The sequence below is a fragment of the Loxodonta africana genome, chromosome 15 (genome assembly GCF_030014295.1).
Source record: "Loxodonta africana isolate mLoxAfr1 chromosome 15, mLoxAfr1.hap2, whole genome shotgun sequence".
Classification (NCBI taxonomy): Eukaryota; Metazoa; Chordata; class Mammalia; order Proboscidea; family Elephantidae; genus Loxodonta; species Loxodonta africana.
The window spans coordinates 19,736,862-19,737,808 of NC_087356.1; the positions used below are offsets into that span (position 1 = coordinate 19,736,862).

Below are 947 nucleotides of genomic sequence, written 5' to 3' on the forward strand. Positions count from 1 at the left end.
CAGTTGTCTGCAGCTGCCAAGATTTACCAAACATCTAATTCAGTCTGAGTCTCACTCTTGGAAGTAAAGGCCTGTCCTTTTACTTTAGCTTTCAAGACGGGGCTGCTTTCCTAGAACTGCGAAGCAAATACCTTTAAAGACGCTGGTCGTGATTGGCTGTTACTGAGTATTATGTTAACATGGCTGTTTACAACTCTCTGTAAGGTTTTTACGTTTCCTCTTAAAACCTCAAAAGTACATTGTTAATTGATAACATTTGAGAAGATTGTAATGCGGAGCCAATTTCTCTTAATTTTTTCTACAATAAAACTAGAACTGGGGAAACTGTAATGCCATTAGTATAATGTATGCGGCCGCCATAGGCCCAGCAGAAGCAGTGAGTTCAAGATTGATTATACTTTCAGAGATCATTTGTATAGTTCTCTACCAGAGAGGGTTGTCTGATTGTGTAGAGCACCGGAAACCACAAGGAGGAGGCGCAGCGTTCCATCCTGAGCTGGCTCTTGGTCCTGCTTCCCTGCAGCTGCTATTTGTCATTGATGATCCTTATCTTCCTTTTGAGAGAGTAAAGAGAGAGTGCAGTCTGGGTGGTTTCCGTAAAGGATTAAAAAAGTAGACTGTTGGAATAAGGCTTCTCTTCATCTCAACAGTCACTGGATTTAAAACTTTCCTTGTTGTTAATCTCCATACCAGCATTTCTTTGGAAAAGCTCTCCATTCTTAATTTGTTTAGCCTATCATCATTATGGTGCCCTGGCGGGGTGGCCGCTAGTCTCCGTGGAAACCAAACCCTATGGGGCAGTTCTACTCTGCCATATAAGGTCACTATGAATCAGAATCGACTCCACCGCAATGGGTTTGGTTCAGTTTTGGTATTATCATTACGGAGTCCTGGTAGCGCAGTGGTTAACAGCTTGACTGTTAACCGAGAGGTTGGCAGTTCGAATC

At 42.8% G+C, this 947-nt stretch overlaps 1 non-coding gene across 1 annotated transcript; it reads left to right on the forward strand.

The window, feature by feature from the left end:
• Nucleotides 1–388: 388 nt before the first annotated feature.
• LOC111751590 (small nucleolar RNA U3) lies at nucleotides 389–592 on the forward strand. The gene has a single exon (XR_002786722.1). It is a non-coding gene; the product is annotated as a small nucleolar RNA U3 (small nucleolar RNA).
• The last annotated feature ends 355 nt before the right edge of the window (nucleotides 593–947 follow it).